The 19,402-nt window shown below is 34.7% G+C and overlaps 1 long non-coding RNA gene across 1 annotated transcript; it reads left to right on the top strand.

Annotated features, from left to right (window-relative positions):
- The first annotated feature begins 4,147 nt into the window (after positions 1 to 4,147).
- On the top strand, positions 4,148 to 13,934 carry LOC134233804 (uncharacterized). The gene is made up of 3 exons (XR_009985068.1): positions 4,148 to 4,311; positions 10,733 to 10,859; positions 13,831 to 13,934. It is a non-coding gene; the product is annotated as an uncharacterized LOC134233804 (long non-coding RNA).
- Positions 13,935 to 19,402: the final 5,468 nt, after the last annotated feature.

Here is a 19,402-nt window from a genome sequence, read left to right as displayed (position 1 = left end):
AAAATTCACTTCCGGTCGTCAGATATGTCCGATTTCCGCTTTTTTCAAAAATATTTAATCCGAGTGAGATCTCAGAAACGGTAAGGGATTAAGGCACCAAACTTACAGGGATGATAGATCTTGATAAGTAGGCAAATCCATTTGGGTTAAGATTGTCCGCCGTCACTTCCGGTCGTCACAGGAAGTGTTCATAAATATCGAAAATTTCAACTTTTCTTTTTTGAAATTTTTTTTGCATCACATTATAGCATCTTACTTGTAGTATTGAAATATGTCAGTTCCACCGGAAACAAAAACGGCAACTTCCGGTTATAAGAGAGAAACTACATAATTTGAGTATTTTTCTTTCCCATAAATATTTTTTATAGATAAAGTATTTGAAATGATTTTTGGATATGTTATTCAGACTGCCAATTTCTACAGTAACGTCAAATATCTTTTTAAAATTCACTTCCGGTCACGTGATTTCCTGTCCTCAAATTGAGAACTTATCATAGAGAGATCTCGTAAATGGTAAGAGATGAAGACACCAAACTTATAGAAATGGTAGATCTTCATGAGTAGGCAAAACTGTGTGGGTTAAGATTGTCCGCCGTCACTTCCGGTCGTCACAGGAAGTGATCAAAGAAATCGAAAATTTCAACTTTTCTTTTATGGAAAGTTTATTGCATCACCTGATAACATCTTATTTCTAGTTTCAAAATATATCAGGCCCACCGGAAACAAAAACGACAACTTCCGGTTATAAGAGAAAAACTACATAATTTGAGTATTTTCTTTCAAATATATATTATTTATATATAAAGTGTGTAACGGTTTTGGGGTATGTTATTCAGATTCAATATATCTACAGTTACCTCAAATATCTCTATAAAATTCACTTCCGGTCGCGTGATTTTCTGTCCTAAAACTAAGAAGTTATCATGGCTAGATTTCGTAAACGGTAAGAGATTAAGACACCAAAGGAATAGGAATGGTAGATTATGCTGAGTAGAGAAATCGATTTGAGTTAACATCGTCCGCAGTCACTTCCGGTTGTCACATGAAGTGATCAAATATATCAAAAAATTCAACTTTTCTTTGTGGAATCTTTCTTAATATTATATTATACAGCATCTTATTTGTTATTTCGAAATATGTCAGTCCCAGTAGAAACAAAAACGACAACTTCCAGTTATGAGAGAAAAAACTGCATAAATTGAGTATCATACTATCCCAGAAATATCTTTTATAAAAAGAGTATTTGAAATGATTTTAGGACATGTTATTCAGACTGCAAAAGTCTAAAGTAACGTAAAATATCTTTTTTAAAATTTACTCGCGGTCACGTGATTTCTTGTCCTCAAAACGAGAAGTTAACATTACGAGATTTCTTAAAATGTAACAGACCAAGGCACTAAACTTGTGAAGATTGGGTAACAGATATAGGGTAAAATGCGTCCTCTGTCACTTCCAGTCATCACAGGAAGTGCTAAAAAATTGAAAATGATATTTCATGAATGTTATTAAGACTTTAAACTGTCTAAAGTAACGTCAAGAATTTTAGTGAGTTATACCTCCGGCCGTTTGTTTTCCTGTAATCATTGTAAATATTATCTGCCTTTATAACATAGATAAAAGCTCATTCATACAGATAAATAGAGGAGAACGGAAGACCTTTTTTGTTGCTATAGCAACAAGAGTTTCTAGTTATTATTATTATTCTTTTTTCTTCTTATTTCTTCTCCGGTACTTTTTTGTCCGGAAGTGTTCTCAGAAACTGTTCACCAAACTAAGTTAAAACCTTTTTAGGGTTAGTAGGCATGTTGTGTAGATGTGCCGAACGAAGGTCATTTTGCGCGCATTCGCATGCACGTGCGGGCGCGTGCAATGAGTAAACTGACCGATATATTTAATATGATTGTAACTTTTTTGATAAAATGTTTTGAAACTCATCATATAAAGATATATAAGTTGTGTAGATAAGACGACATGGTCAAATTTACATGAACTCACGCGCATGCACGTGCGCTTTGCTCTGATTGGCTGAAACAGAAATCTTAATATCTTTTTTGTTTTTTGATGAAATGCTTTGAAATTTAAAACATAGACATGTATTAGAATGTACTACAATATGATACAAAAAATTTTTCATGAAATCACGCGCATGCACGTGCGCAGCAATCTGATTGGCTGAAACTTTAAATGACTATAACTCCCTTGGTTTTCAACCAAACAGCATGGGATTTAGAACATAGATAGACATAATGGACTCCTACAATATGGTTTGGTCACCATTCACATGCATGCACGTGCGTGCACGTGCGCTTTGTTCTGATTGGCTGAAACAAAAATCTCAATATCTTTTCTGTTTTTTTATAAAATACTTTGAAATTTAAAACATATGTATACTTTAAGATGTCCTACTATAAGATATATGATAATTGTCATGAAAACACGCGCATGCACGTGCGCTGCAATCTGATTGGCTTAAACTTTAAATGGCTATAACTCCCTTGTTTTTCAACCAAACAGGATGGGATTAAGAACATAGACAGACATAATGGACTCTTACAAGAAGGTATGGTCATCATGCATGTGCGTGCACGTGCATATGTGTAAAATAGTGTAGACAAGATGATATCGTCATTACGTTCATGCAATCACATGCGCACGCCTGCATTACTTAAATTTGAAATATTTGGTATACTTTCTTAAATGCATAGATTTTGCCTTCTTTATGAAGCTTACAGAGAATATGGCACGAGAAGGGAGTTGGGGAGCGTTTGGGGAACATCTGTAACGGTTCCCGTTACAATTAGCACTAGTTAGGGTCTTCCGAGCTTCCTTCGGAAGACCCTACTGTTATTCTACTGTTTCTTATTATCATTTGCGTTTTTTTTTCCCGCCGGATTTTTGACAGGCGATTTCTCAAAGACCTTTCCACTGATTTTTATGAAACTTTCAGGTTAGATACCTTGTATTAACACCTATTTACATCTGCTTTCAATTTTTTGATACATGCCTTACATTGTGAGTTATTGCCCTTTAATTGATAATTTTGATGTCTCGTGTCCACTAATAAACTCAAAAACGACATATGATAATTACATGAAAGTTTGAGAACTTGTAGCCAATACATTGTAGATGTGCATATCGATAAAATTATAAGCTGATTTTTTAAAGATCGGAAGCTATGTGACGGCATTTTTTAGTATTTTTTTCCCCATGAAATTTTGCTTCTTTTTGTGTAATAACTTTTGAACCGAGAATAATTTGGTAAGAAATATAGAACAAAAGTTGTGCATAATTACGAGAGCTTTCATATAAGGTCAAAGAAAAGGGGCTGGCCCCTATTATTAGGGGTTAATAGCTCATACAAGTTTTTTTCTGATAGCTAAAAATATTGGTATATTATGAAAAAGTTTGACTGAAATAGTTTCGAACTGATTAAATCTTGTCGTTTGATATAAAGAGAAATAAGCTTCAAGCAATATTTAATAGTTTTTTTTATAAAATAAATATATGAGAAACGTTACAGGAACAAGTTGTCTACTGTAAGCCAAGCCTTGACTGGGCCTCTTGCATAGTTTTCGTTGATGCATAGGAAAGATATTGATTTGATTCGGTGTTTCTCTGTTTTCTTTTATTCAAATAATTAACATAATGTGATGATGTACATGGCAATAAGTAAAATCAAAATATTTATGCATTAGTTAAGAGGAAGTCTTTTGGGGGCCTCTTGTTTGTAAACAACGCGCGGCATTGTGGGAAATGGGAAGGTACTAAAGACTGATATACTAAAAACCTTATTTGACCTGATTCAAAATCGTCAGTAAATATTCCAAACAAACGAATTTTTGTATAGCATTATGCATCATAGTCATAAAGTATTTAAATGAGTCATTAGAAGTACTCAATATTTTCGTTTAATCTAAAATAAAAACATCAGGTAAATATCAGGTCTTTCGTATATCCGGTTATTAGTGTGTCCCAAAAGTTGGACACATGTTTACAAACTGAAAGTTGGAAATCATGTGAAGTTGAGCATTAATCTTACCACACAAGCCACAGGCCGTATGTAGACATGCACGCACAATTAATCTGCAGCTACGAAGTACTTTATCAATCCTCTGGAGCATTATTTTTCAGCAGAATTATCCGATTTATAAATTTTTGTGTGAATTGTTTACGAGGAAATTCCGACTGTTACTTTAACAAGCTGAACACTCTTGACTCTGGTTCGTGGTTCCCAGTGATAAATGTATCGAGTGATGAAAGAGTCGACGGTGACATTTTAAAGTTTGATTGGCGTGGACTATCGGAATGAAGGTTAGAAATTTATTTTACCTAAAATTTAAATTACTATCTGACTATGGCAGCTTAGAGCATTGATATTTTTAGAACCGATACATTATCTGTTTTAAGGCTCAGACGCTTTCTGTTAGCCTTTTAAAATCCCAAGAGCTTTTTATTTTTTATTTAAATATATATGTGAGTATTTAATATCAACAAGACTCATTTTCAAAACAAAAAATTCAACACTCCACTATCCATCATAGTGATTCTCTTAAAGATAGATAAGCAGTCAAGGTGACCAGACGTGTTTTTTACAGCTCCTGAAGATCTTATCTCTACGTAGCTTAACAATGGAATAATAATGAGTTTGAGTGAAAATTCTAATCTTTTCAAGTCACTTTTGGACTCATTTACCGGATTTTCAAGATCGTTTATTTTAACTAATGATCTGCCAACGGAATCTGTGGGACTTAGTGTAAATGATGTGCCAAATTTCTTGCAAGTACAGGAAAACCAGGAAAGTGTTACAATTACTTTCAATGGCGACAAGTACCCCATCATTTTAGATCTGTTGGAGAAGAAACTCCTATTATTTAAAGACAGTAATGAAAGGCGACATGGATCTATTTATAAATCACAGGATAAAACTGTCACTGTTACCATCTACGAGACAACAAGCTCTCTACATATCCAAGGGGAATCGTATTTTTCTTGGTATCAGGAGTTCCTCATGGACTTGAATAAATTGGATCTAAATTTGGAAACAAATTGTAAGACTTTAGATGAAACATCTCCTCAATGCACCTCCACCCCTAAGGGTAAGACATCACAAAATTGTCATCAGTGTATTGGCAGTGCCAAACTTATTCAGGAATTGTCTGATACCGTCAAGCTTTTGTCACAAGAAGTCAGTGACCTAAAACAGCAACTAAATGGGTCAAAAAATGTCACCTCGCTTGTTTCAAGAGCTACCCAAACAACTCCTAATAGGACAAAACAAAAGGAGACATCAACAGACGGACTCCTTCACATTCCAGCCGGTGTATCTAGGCATACCCAATGCACCCTTAAAGCTCCGACAATATCCAATAGTACATGTACCATGACAGATGCCAGTGAAGCTCATACTATGAGTTTTCCTACCTCGCCAGATTCAAACACCAAACATGGAACAAATCAACCTAGAAAGATCCCAACGGATAAATCTGTCCTCATCATAGGAAGTTCCATACTGCAAAGGATCCGCACCAGAGGATTGCGTTCAAATGTGCAGGTCAACACAAATCGCGGGGCAAACATCTCCCATATACGGTCCAAGCTCTCAAAAATGGATGTTTCTTCATATCGTAGTGTAATCATCTTGGCTGGCGGAAATGATGCATCTAGACGACGAGACCCAGAGGCAATAGAAAATGATTTCGCAGAAGTAATCACAGATCTCAGAAATCGGAATTCTAGTATCAGTGTATTTATCTCGGAAGTATTACCAAGGCGTGATACAGACACCAGTGAAGTTAATGGAATTATTAAAAGTGTATGTGAAATGTATGGTGGTTCAGTGATTCCAACATCTAAATTCTTTGGTCGTGGAAATCCCAAACAAGAGTATTATTGGAAAGACAACATTCATCTGTCAGACAGAGGTACCGCAGAACTGCTAAAAATTTTCCATCAATACGTGAGTATCCTCAAAGTCGGAAACGTACATACGAATGGTGAAGAATCGGAAATACTTGGCAGTACTTCCTTCCGCCGTCCAGCCTTCTGTTATTTCTGCGGGGAAAGTGGACACATATCACGACACTGCAGACATGGAAGAAAGTTGGACTGCTGGAATTGTGGGGAACTGGGTCATAAAACCAAGCTTTGTCCGAATGGACACTAGGAAACTGGCAACGAATGTGTAGCCGACCATAGTTCCCAATCGATTTCTCTTGACAACAATGTTTATTCGACTCTTAATAGATTATGTTCAGAATGTAATAAGATCCACTGTTCATGCAAACAATGTGAATATTTTTCTCTAGATTTTGTAACAAATTCAAAAAATTTAATTACTTCACCAAATACTTCTAAATTCTCAAAACCAGACAAGAATACTCATAGATTTCATACCAAGAAGGTTTCACAATCTGCTAATCATACGATATCTAAAAATGAGAATATACATGTACCACATGTACTGAGCAATAATGGGTTTGGTTTGGTGAAAAAAGGTCTAAGATTTGGAAATCTAAACATATGTCACTTATTGCCTAAAATTGAAGAAATTAAACTATTACTTCATGACAAACAAACTGTAAATATTTTAGGACTTTGTGAAACCTTCTTGAATGATCAAGTCAGTGATTCTGAATTGTATATTGAGGGTTTTGATATGGAAAGAAAAGATCGCATTCTGAGAGCAGGTGGTGGAATTATTGTCTACATTTCTAATAATATAAGATATAAACGTAGGCCTGATTTTGAAATCAGTAATATTGAAACAATTTGGCTGGAATTAAAGATTAAAAATTCTAAACCAATTTATTACTGTTCAGCATATCGTCCACCATCTGCTCCCTCCTGCTGGGCAGAGGACCTGGCTAGAGAGATTAACTGTGCCTCCTGCTGTGACGATGCAGAAATTATCTTAACAGGTGACTTTAATGTAGACTTATTCAAAGAACCCCCACAAAGTTGGACATATGCTATGGAAGAGTATGGTTTTTCACAATTAATTACAGCACCAACTAGAGTAACTAATACCTCAAGTACCCTAATAGATCACTTTTACACCAATAAACCAGATAACATGTGTGAAGTAAATATACCTTTTATAGCCATCTCTGATCACTACCCAATATGTGCCACTAGAAAAACAAAATGCATGCCGCAAAAAGGAAAACACATAGAAATTCAATATAGAGACTTCAAAAAGTTTGATGAAAATAAATTCCTCCAAGACTTAAAACATGTAGAATTTAACAATCTCCTCCAGATGCATGACCCTAATGAAATACTAACTGAATTCTATGAATTATTCAATAGCGTACTTGACCAGCATGCACAGGTTAAAACAAAACGAGTAAAGAGTGAAATCCGTCCTAAATGGATGACACAAGAAATAAACAATGCTAGACATTTACGGGACTCTTACCACAAAGAAGGAGACATGGAAAACTATAGAATTTATCGAAACAAAGTTAGCGATCTTATAAACAAATCAAAATCTTCTTACTATAAAACAGCGATTGAACAGAGTTCAAATCCCAAAGAAATGTGGAACTATCTTAATCAATTAACATGTAATCTTAAGAATACAACTCCATCTCATGTGTCTTCTAATGGGGAAATTGTTGATAATTTACAGAATATTGCAAATACTTTTAATAACCACTTTACGGATGTCTCTAACAAGCTTCTTTTGGAAATGCCAAAACATGATTATGATCCTAATATCTTATGTAATTTTGTTAGGTCTAAGCTTGATGAGGAAACCTTGTTTAGTATTCATCAAATTGAGGAAAGTGAAGTTTTTAACATGTTAAATTCTCTAAATATCAATAAATCAGCTGGTATTGATTTTATTGGGCCCCGTCTTCTGAAAGTCACATCTAAATATATATGTAAACCTATAACTCATCTTATTAACGCTAGCATAGTAAGTGGTATTTTCCCGACAAATTTAAAACAAGCCAAAGTAACACCTATTTTTAAGAAAGGTGACAAAGCTGACCCGAATAATTATCGTCCTATTTCTATTCTACCAACTATATCTAAATTGATAGAAAAACATGTAGCTAAGCTAATACAAAATTTCACTAATGAATTTGATCTACTAACACAATCCCAGTCGGGGTTTAGGGAACTCCATTCCTGTCAAACTTCACTTACAAAACTAACAGAAAGTTGGCTTACTGCAATGGATCGTGGTGAACTAATCGGTATTACATTTATAGATTTTAGTAAAGCATTTGATTTAGTGAATCATGATATTCTTCTAGAGAAATTAACCCATTACAAATTTGACCAAACAGCTATAAAATGGTTTAAATCATATCTTTACGATAGGACCCAGTGTGTTAAATTTGGATCATGTGTCTCCAATATTCTACCCGTCACAGCAGGAGTGCCACAAGGGTCAATTTTGGGCCCACTTTTATTTTTATTGTACATAAATGACCTTCCATTACATGTAAACAATTCAAATATTGATATGTTTGCTGATGATGTAACTCTGTATTCTTATAATAATAATGCAAGATGTTTAGAAAATACACTAAATTCAGATCTTAATGAGATTGAGAAATGGTGTGCTCAAAATCAAATGGTTTTAAATGTAGATAAAACAAAATGTATGTTAATGGGAACACAGCAAAGAAAATCAAAATTAGATCATCCAAATTTACAACTTTATGCCTCAGATAAAACAATTGAAATGGTTGAAACTGAAAAAATTCTTGGTGTACATATTGATGATAAGTTACAGTATACAAATCATATTGATTCGGTTTGTAAAACGGTAAATTATAAGTTATTTACTCTTCGAAGGATTAAGAAATTTCTCCCTCTACATACCAGAAAACTATATTACAATGCTTATATTTTACCATCCATTAACTATTGTTTGACTATCTGGGGTAATGCCCCCAAGCAGGACATGGACAGACTATTTAAATTACAGAAAAGGGCAGCAAGGATTATTCTTGACGCAAGTCCCGATTCTTCTTCTAAACCACTGTTTGAGAAACTTGGATGGTTAACAGTTTATGAGCTAGTTGATCTATACAAATACATATTATTATACAAAATTTTCAGTGGAACGACTCCCCAATATCTTTGTAATTTATTTGAATTTCATTCATCATCTTCTTATAACCTTCGATCTGAAAGTAATTATGATCTAAGATTGCCGAAATTTCGTACAAACTTATTCAAGACATCTTTTCAGTATTCAGGTGTACATCTATGGAATAAACTTCCCCAACACATTAGACTCTCTCATTCTCTACGAGCATTTAAGCGTAATATAGAAAATTACATCATCAGCTGTCGCACAATTATTTGAGCACAATAAGGTTTCGATATTGTATATTGTATTATGATTGTTAATTAACTATACATGGACACTACATTCATAATCTTGTGATTGTAATTCCTTAAACATATTACTATTATATATGATGAATTGTATTCTGTATATTTTTGTATTTGACATATATAGAAGGCCCTGGGGAAGAATAGTGCATGCACTAACCAGGTTACCTTCTTTAAATAAAGTATTTATTATTATTATTATTATTATTATTATTATAGATCGTTTCACGGTAACTGCGGTACTGCTCTTTTGCAGGGCAAAATGATATAGTTTGGTGAAATATGACATATACGTAATTGTTAAATATACGTCATTTAATTATCTCTCAACAAAAACTTTGCCAAACGTTATTATTTTGCCCTACAAAAGAGCAATACCGCAGTAACCATGGAGGGGTAATTCACACTACACTTATTATTTGTTGAATATACACCGTAACAATATGTTGACGGTACGTGTGACTGTAAGGGTGAGGGCAGATACTTATTCAGTTTTAATTTAGATCGGGCTTGTCAAACCGCACTTGATATTTGGTGCATCGATGCTCTGTTCACACGGGGAGTTTAATTCAAATTAGTTTTATTAATTCGAATTACTTTACTGCGAATTAAATTACTTTGCATTAGCTCCATGTGAACACAAAGGGACGCTTATTCGAATTAAATTTTGAGGCATGTGTAATGGCAAAATTAATTCAAATGCTACATGTTGGTGGTAAGCTTTAAGTACTTAATTGTGCTATTTTTGAGCGGATAGCCTTACTGACACTTGACTGTAGAAGTAAAATTTTTATTCGCATTTGTTTAATTTGCATTAGCTGTCATGTTAACACAGTTTGATTCCCATTAGTTTGATTCGCATTAGTTTACTTTGCAATCATTTACTGCGAATTAAACTCTCCGTGTGAACAGGGCACTAGACTTTGAAGTCACATGATGTCGTGGTGTAAGTTAGGCCTACACTACCAGTCTAAATCTTGAATAGTGCTGACTTTAATGAAGAATTTTTTCCCCCACTATTTATCTGCAATTTATCCATTAAATCAAGGTGAATTTATTTTTTGGAAACTTTTGATCAATTCTTGCAAGAATGTAGCTTAAAGAATCAAAGCACTGTGGGTCCAAAGTTACTGCGGAAAAGAAATTGTGTGGATCAATAAGCGAGTGATAATTTTCGACACCAAGGCGTTGTCATGAGAGCTTGCACTATGAGCAGCGCTTCGTGCTGCTGTCTGTAATTGCTATAAATAGCTGTTCAAACAAAGTCTTTAGTATCAAAATTTATTGACAAAAATTTGCACAATTGTTGCTCAGTTAAATCTCAAAAGAAATTTGTAAAAACAATTGTAATAATAGAAAGTTTGCTTATTTTTAGATGACTGCAGGAATGGTTTGTTTGATTATTGGCCTATCAAACATTTTCCAGTCATTTCATGATGCCACCACTTGGGATAGTAAGCTGCAAATATAGACTTGTACTCAGCACGTATTGCCTTTGAGAAGTAAGGGATCCTTTTGACACTGAATCTCGGTATGCGGTCTCATTGGAGTAAACTGTCTGAAGCATTTAGCTATGGGATTGGAACCTGTGATGTAAGAATCAGCTTCTTATTGGTACTTTGATTGGTAATGTTCTTTGAGAATTTTCACTCCAGGACCTTCACTCATTTGGAGGAGTTAATATATACCGGTGAATATTTTTTATTTAGACCTTTATTTGGAACTCAGTGACATTGTCCTAACATGTACTATGAGGTTTTTAAGGTCTCATTCACCTCAAATTCTGGGTGCATGGTTAAGTAACATTACTGCATCATGTTTTGTCTTATGTTTGATACAGTGAATAATCAAAGTACTCAGAAGAACTGAAAGCTGGGCTCATTTACAGGGTAATGAACAAAGACCATGATGAGAGTTTAAAAACAAATTCAGACATTGAGAGGATATGTAATCCACAAAAAATCTCTATGGCATACATATAGCATTAAAAAGTTTTGATTCAAATTTCAAATTTAGCAATCAAATTTGCCTCAAATTTGATTGCCCAAATGTACTATATTTTAACTTGTAAAGGATGAGGTGACTTGCGGCCCCTCGTATACTGACAAAAAGTTAAATGTCTAAATTTTACTCAAATTTTTGTATGTAACTAATCACTGAAATGTGTACCTGTATAGAATACTATTTTTTAACAAAAATAGAAACGTGATTTAATAGATATAGGTCTTTTATTGGGGTAGGGGTAACATGTTTACATTCAATTCCCATTGCATTTTAACCCCCCCCCCCCCACTCTTTGAAGCCCTTAAAATATACGAGCGCAGATAAGTACAATTTTCTCCTTTGTCTGGTCACTGTATTTTATTGAAATCTACCTATACGTGAAAGGAGAAAATTGTACCTAATTGCGCTCACATGCTATTTTAAAAAAATATTGTAAAATATAGTTGGCCTTTCCCATTATAAACAGATCGACGGAAGTAGATTTTCTGACGTAAGAATGAATTCATATGCTAATCGAGGCACGGGCGATACTTTCTAACTGACCAATCAGCTATATGAAATTCGTTACGAGTGAGTACCACAAAAATACTATGGCAACATGCTTGGAATTTTACTGCTTTTAAATATCTTTTTATGCATTTAAGTCACAGATTAGACACGGATCTACATATGTACCATTTCCTACACCACAATAAAATTCATATGTACAGTTACAAGCATTTGATAGAATATACATGATATACATTAGTTTAAAGTTTTGTAGCGTGTTTGGTGAGCAATTTGCTAGTTCTACACATATTTCCGAGTATCGTTGAATACAATTTTCATGTGCATTTTTAACCCTAAAAACCGTAAATGCTGAAAATCCATGCTTATTATTAAGTATAAGTAGCATTGGCTGACCATTATAAAAGTTTGAATGTAGAAAAAGATAACAGGTAAATATAAACCTAAACCACGTGTCTCTGATAAAATGTAAGCGTAGTAAACCAGCATGTTTTGTTGTTCTGTTATTCGGATTGGTCAATGAAAAAGTGCGAAATGATAACAATAGCCATATAAGGTCTTCTCAGACACGCATATCCCACTATTGTACTGAGACCCGCCCATTCCCTGCCTTAAAAATAAATATTCGCACAAACCTGGCCAAATTTAGCTGTGATAGGGTCTAAAAAATCAAAGATAATGCAGTATTCCTTATAATTAAAATGTGCCTGAACTGTTGAAACTATTCGAAAGGCGTCATATTTATTCACTTATGTTTGAAAACTACCAACATTGTTGTAGATTAAATATAATTCGTCGTGGAAAAAGGGCCCCAGATAGCAGTTATGTCACATCATCCTTTGATTAAGCATCAGTGATGAAGCAGCATTTCCTGTTGAACTTCGTAGCAATGAGCCCGGCTAGAAATCAAGCTAAACTTCAGGATTATATAAAGGGAATGCCCTACCACTAGGCTACCATAAAGACAAAGATGTATTTTGGTTATATAGGGAAAAATGCTTTGGCAAACACTTATAATGAATAGAAGCTTATAGAAAATTGAATTTTATTCCTTGTCTTTTTAAAACATATGGAAATCTAAATGAAAAAAAATGATTTACATGTACCCTGGTACATGTACTTTTACAAAAAAAACATAGCTAGTTGGTTATGAAAATTATGGTGTCCAGATAAGGCTAATTGTAAAAGTGCTTCAGCATGTTTAGGAACAATGTGCTAACACAGTGTTCACAACACTGTCAGGCTAAGGCAACTTAAAATAACATGCAGTTGTGCTGCCACAAAACATGCTGCCATGCCAACACAGCTTTACACAATCTATTACATGTAATCTTGACTGTGTGGTGTAAAAGCCTGCTGCAACATTGTTACAATGCACAAGTACATTGTCATTGTGTTGTCATAAACACACTAGACCATCCTCATAAGTGTTGTAGCACATTTTTACTTCATTCTGCCTTGTAAGTGTCTTAAACTGGCCAGAATGTTGTCATAAACTTACTAGCATGGTGTTATAAATGAGCTAGAGCCACATTGTTACTTTGCGCTAGCTCTTTGTTCCATATGCAATAGTGTTTTGTCACTTCATTAGCGCATTGTTCTTAATTGCTGTAACACCTTTACGAATGGTCTTATCCTGACACATAAAAAAAAAATAACTGGATACCATCTTTTTGGCTAATTAATCGGTTAACAACTGTTAACCATTATCATTCCTAATAAATTTCGATATGAACAAGTAATGTACATTTTCTTTATTTGAAATCATGAAGAACTAATATGTTATTTTATAACATCCTCAAATGACTGCCTGTAAACCTATATTTTTAAATAATTATAGACTACCGGAAAATGTGACAGAATCTTTGAACTCAGTTTGATGGTTTATCTTATCTTATAACAGTGTATAAGTTGCACTTTTAAAAAAAAATTCAATAAAAAATTTAAATTTCTTTTTGATAGGTGTGACTGTCATCAGAGTACTGAAATTTGATTCCAAGCACGATCATGATTTGCCAGAAGAGCATCTGTTGGGGGATGACAAGGAATAAACAGCATAATGAAATTGAAACACTCATGTGAATCAGTCTGTCTTAGTTTATGATATTGACTTTAAATTTTCATATTTTAATTTTAATTTGAGAAACAGACATAAATCCACAAATATGAACAAATCCATTGCTTTCAGTTTTTCAAGAGAAATAGATTTTGTTACAGAGTCTATCTTTAGTTTGGAATAAATATTCTTTTTAAGTATGTGTCAGATCTTGCATGTAAACATCTGTTTTGAGGTCTTCCGTTTCCAAGAGAAGACATACCAGTTCTAATAGTTAAGGTTATAAATGTGTGTAAATATTTGTATTTTTACAGTATAATTGACTGATTGATTGTTTACTGTTTAAAGTCCCTCTCCAGAATATTTCACTTGGTATGGAGACGTCACCATTGCTGGTGAAGGGCTGCAAATTTAGGCCTATGCTTGGCACTAATGGCCTTTAAGCAGGGAGGGATCTTTATTGTGCAACACCTGCTGTGACACAGGGCCTCGGTTTATACGGTCTCATCCGAAGAACCGCCCCATTTAGTCGCCTTTTACAACAAGCAAGAGGGTACTGAGGACCTATTATAACCCGGAAAGGATTTTGCTATTTGAGTCAAAGAAATAAAGAATGGTAGCAAAGTTGACAATTGAAACATTTCACTTTCTGCTTATCGCTAAGAAGGAAGACCCACTCGTTGCTTTGCAACGAGCTTTGCTCTAGTTATTATGTCGCCCCGAACGAAGTCGGGGACGACATATTGATATTGTACGCATGTTTTTTTTATCCAGGCTGTTTCTCGGAGATGGCTGGGACAATCTTCCTGAAACTTTCCTCAAAGGACGATCACTGGTTGTAGTTGTGCAGTGAGGTCGTTCAGTTCCAATATGTCTACCGTTGCCATGGAAACCTGTAAAAGGCGACAAATTTTGTCCGAGAGTGTTCTCTCTGGTCCCTTAAACGTTCGTCATGAAACTTTTTCTTATTTTAATGATTAGTATCTGTAGTTCTGCAACTCGTATTTAAAATTTTCATATAATCGATTATTGCCATGGAAACCAGGTGAAAGTTAAAATTCTTTAATATCGATTTTCTCAATAACTACTCAGGCAATCGTTTTGAAACTTTCAATGTTTATTCCTTGCAATGTGTCAAAGTGATTTCTACTTTCAAAATAATTGTAATGAGTCGCTCACGGTTGCCATAGAAACGAAACAGAAAAAAAGATTCAGATGTACACATGTGTTCTCCAAGGTCTAGGTCAAAGGGTCAAAGTTCGTCGTATCCAATAAAAGTTCTTTTCACAAGGATCACATATTTGAAATGCGAAAGCCCTAGTACTTACCGTTCAAACGTTATGGCTATTTACTATGTTCAAGACGCCCCCCCCTCTTTTTATGAAGCACACAGCCAAGTAGAATACACAGATATAACATATACAACTTACAAGTAACTTTTTAAAATCTTCATTCATAAAATTCAGTTCCCGTCATGTGATATTTTGCCATCATTCATTCTCCTTCTGTTTTGTCTCTTGAATTTATAAATATTTTATTTTATCTATATAAAAAAAAAATAACGATTGTCAGCTGCATTTATTATCATTTCGCGTTTTCTTGTATATCTATCACTTGTATATTATTCATTTCATTAGATAGTGCAAGTATAAATTAAAAAATTGGTACGTCATTTCCATAGTTTTTATTCATTCATAAATTCTTTGATCCGCTCCTGATGGTTCGCAAAGCCTTGATCACCACTGTATACAAAACATTCATCTCGCCGAAAATTTTCATGATTCCGCTAAACTGAGAAAGTTCACACATGATTTATTATCTCATAACACACATCAGCTCTCTGCAATGCAGAAATGCTCGAATTGATGGTGGCATGTCAGATTCGTTTTTCGGTAGAACCTCTAAAATGAAAGTGAAAGAGGGAAATTTCAGAGTTCTCACTGGCGTTACAATACACAAAATAATTCGGCTGATCTTCTTCATAAATTACATTTCCCAAGCTTTTATCATAGGAAAGATACTGCCAATTAACAAGTATGAGGCTCAGTTCAGTACATCTGCCAGATTTCTTTTATGCAAGTCTGCAAATTGAGGAACTTGTAATTTTCCTGCACTACTTTCTTCTCCTACCGATTCTAAAAATAATGAGTGGGATGTACCGAATTAAGGTCTTCCGTTTCCAATGGAAAGGACTGATATAGCTCAATGGTTGTTCAAACTTAGCTTATGGACTTTTGTTTTAGTGATGATAAAAATGAAAGTCTTGTCTAATACGGGGCGACATATGCTATTGCTTGCAATAGCAGACTTTCTAGTTATTCTTTTTTTTCTTCTTTGTTCTCCGGTACTTTTTTTGTCCGCGAGTGTTCTCAGAAACTGTTCACCCAACTGAGCTAAAACCTTTTTAGGGTTAATAGGTGTGTAGTGTAGGTGTGCAACACGAAGGTTATTTTGCGCGCATACGCATGCACGTGCGGGCGCGTGAAATGAGTGAAATGACGGATATACTTTATATAGCCATAACTTTAACATTTTCTGATGAAATATTTTAAAACTCATTTAATAAGGATATATTAATGGTGTAGATAATGTGACACTGTCAAATTAGCACGAACTCACGCGCATGCACGTGCGCTTCGCTCTGATTGGCTGCAACAAAAATCTCAATATCTTTTCTGTTTTTTGACGAAATGCTATGAAATTTAAAATATAGTTAAACTTTAGGATGTACTACAATATGATATATAACAATTGTCATGTAAACACGCGCATGCACGTGCGCTGCTATCTGATTGGCTTAAACTTTTAAAGGCTATAATTCCCTTGTTTTTCAACGAAACAGTATGGGATTTAGAACATAGACAAACATAATGGACTCCCACAAGGAGGTATGGTCGTCATGCACATGCATGCACGTATGGTTTGCTGTGATTCGCTGAAACAAAAATCGCAATATCTTTTTTTAATTTTTGACGAAATGCTTTAAAATTTTAAGCATAATCATGCATTAGGATGTACTACAATATGATATATAACAGTTGTCGTGAAAACATGCGCATACATGTGCGCTGCAATCTGATTGGCTTAAACTTAAAATGGCTATAACTTCCTCGTTTTTCAACCAAACAGGATGGGATTTAGAACATAGACAAACATAACAGACTCCTACAAGAAGATACAGTCGACATGCACATGCATGCACGTGAAATGAGTAAAATTACAAATACACTAGATTAAAACGTATTTTTTAATACTTTTGGATAAAACGCTGTAATTTCTAGTATATAAATAGTGTAGACAAGATGATATGGCCATTATGCACATGCATTCAAATGCGCATGCGTGCAATGCATAAATTTGAATATACTGAATATACTTCTGGGAAAACATTGTTATAGTCTAAAAGGCATAGAGTTCGTCTTATTTAATGAAGCTTACAGGGAATACGGCACCAAAAGGGAGTTGGGGAGCGTTTGGGGAACATCTGTAACGGTTCCCGTTACAATTAGCCCTAGTTAATTTTGTGAGATAACCTTTGTGAAGGTCAAATTGAAGATCATGAAAATTTTTGATAATTTTTTTTTTCAGTAGGTTTCTGTGTGAAGGGTTCGGGGGATAAACTGGTCCCGGCTAACTACATTGAACCTTCAGACCGCCTTCCTTCTGTCACTGACACTTACCAAAAACCCACCATATCTCGCCCAACAAAGAATAAGATCGAACAAGTGAAGGAATCCGAACTGGTCACTTTCGATGAAGTGAAGTACATTGCAAAGTGGCGGAAAAGACTCTTCCAAGTTATGGTGGTAGATCTCAAGGACAATCAATATGTTGTGCGGACATCATCTTCACCAAGAAAGTGGACTGTCAACACATTGTTTGTACAGTCCACGAATGCCCCTACAGGTGAGATTGAATTTGAATCAGAGTCAGGTACACAAATCTAAAGAATTACACAAATTATTTTGAATTTAGATTGTATTCCATTCTAACTTTTACATACATGTATTTATGACCATGGACTCAGACTTCGAGGGCAACAGCAGTGCAAACGATGGTCTCCATGAAGCTGCCACCAAGGCTACCTCATCCAGCACCATGGACTCTGCCAAACATGCCAAAGCCTCCCTGAAAGCCTCGAAACTCCCTCAAAAGACCATAAAGTCGGACGACTCAGACAATGAGGGTCCACGTCAAAGAAGTGAGCTTAGAGTCATCTACACAAATCCAAAAAAAAATTATTTTAAATTTAAATTGTGCAGGATGTTTTGAAAAAACTACAAATTATTTTGAATTCAGATTGTATTTCATTCTAACTTTTTCATACATGTATTTATGATTGAACTTCAGGAAAAGACGTTCCCGCTGCCACAGAGGCCTCAGCCAGCGCCAAAGCCTCCACGAAAAAACGCTCTCTAAAGACCATGGACGACTCAGACAATGAGGGTCCACGTAAAAGAAGTAAGTTTAGGGTCATCTACACAAATCCAAAAAAAATTATTTATTAAAATTTGAATTGTTGTGTAGGATGTTTTGAAAAAACAACAAATTATTTTAACCAGAGTTATTGCCTTTACACCAAAATAGCCGAAATAGTGGTTTCCGGAATATAACTCGAACATTTATGCTCCGATTTCATCCAAATTTGGTATGTAGGTTCCTTACAAGAAAATCTAGACCGAGTTCTATATTGGCAGTATCCGGAAATTTTTAAGAGAGTTATTGCCTTAGAATTTAACACGAAAATCCTAGAAGTAGTTGTTTCCGTATGATAACTTGAACATTTATGCTCCGATTTCATCTAAATTTGGTATGTAGGTTTCTTACAAGACTATCTAGACCAGGTTCTATATTGGGCAGCATTCAGGGTGGGGGGGGGGGGGGGGGCGGAAAAAAATTGCAAGACCTTAGGTCCTATTTTTTTTTACAGGGCCCTTTTGGGTACCCACCCACCCCTACCCGCAATTTTTTTCCACCTGATTTCGGGACACCCACCCCCCAAATATATAAAAACTAGTCCTACATTCGAACTATGGAGTACTAACATATCCAGATATGTTGTACTCCAAAGTCCGAATGTAGGACTACATAAAACATGATTATTATGACCATTCAGAACAATCAATATTTCAAATAGATTCAAAATATGTTCTAAACTTCAAAATAATTAAAAAATGATTTTAATGACTGATGTTACAGTGTGTTACCAGCTACAATTTTAGCTGAATTCAGTCAAATCACCTGGAATCATCACAATAAGTGTGTCTCTTATTTGATAGAGATTGACTTAAGATTCAATTAATACAAAAAAAGTTCAAGTCGCTAACACTGCCCCTGGCATTTGAAAAATTGTTTTGCATTTGTACGTCAAAGAAGTGAGCTTAGGGTCATCTACACAAATCCAAAAAAAAATTATTTTAAATTTAAATTGTGTAGGATGTTTTGAAAAAAAATACAAATTATTTTAAATTTAGATTA

The sequence above is a fragment of the Saccostrea cucullata genome, unplaced genomic scaffold (genome assembly GCF_032062105.1).
Source record: "Saccostrea cucullata isolate Sc308-1 unplaced genomic scaffold, CSIRO_AGI_Scuc_v1 ctg1254, whole genome shotgun sequence".
In the NCBI taxonomy this organism is placed as follows: Eukaryota; Metazoa; Mollusca; class Bivalvia; order Ostreida; family Ostreidae; genus Saccostrea; species Saccostrea cuccullata.
This window is presented reverse-complemented; position numbering and strand designations above follow the sequence as displayed.